The sequence below is a fragment of the Capsella rubella genome, unplaced genomic scaffold, assembly GCF_000375325.1.
Source record: "Capsella rubella cultivar Monte Gargano unplaced genomic scaffold, Caprub1_0 scaffold_8, whole genome shotgun sequence".
Taxonomy (NCBI): Eukaryota; Viridiplantae; Streptophyta; class Magnoliopsida; order Brassicales; family Brassicaceae; genus Capsella; species Capsella rubella.
Genome location: NW_006238916.1, coordinates 10,677,725 through 10,677,945, shown reverse-complemented (window position 1 = coordinate 10,677,945; position 221 = coordinate 10,677,725).

Sequence of the window (221 nt, the reverse complement as noted above, 5' to 3'; positions counted from 1 at the left end):
AGAATCAACAATTCCAAAAGCTATGGGAAATATCCTACCATTTCCATCTTGCCCAACAGCTACAAGCAAAACACCCAAAAACCTTCCTTTCAAATGAGTCCCATCCACCACAACCACATTTCTTATAAATTGAAAACCGTGGATACATGCACCAAATGCGATGAATAAGTACTTAAATCTATCTTGTTCATCGCATTCAAGTTTGGCTGAGTCGGAGACAG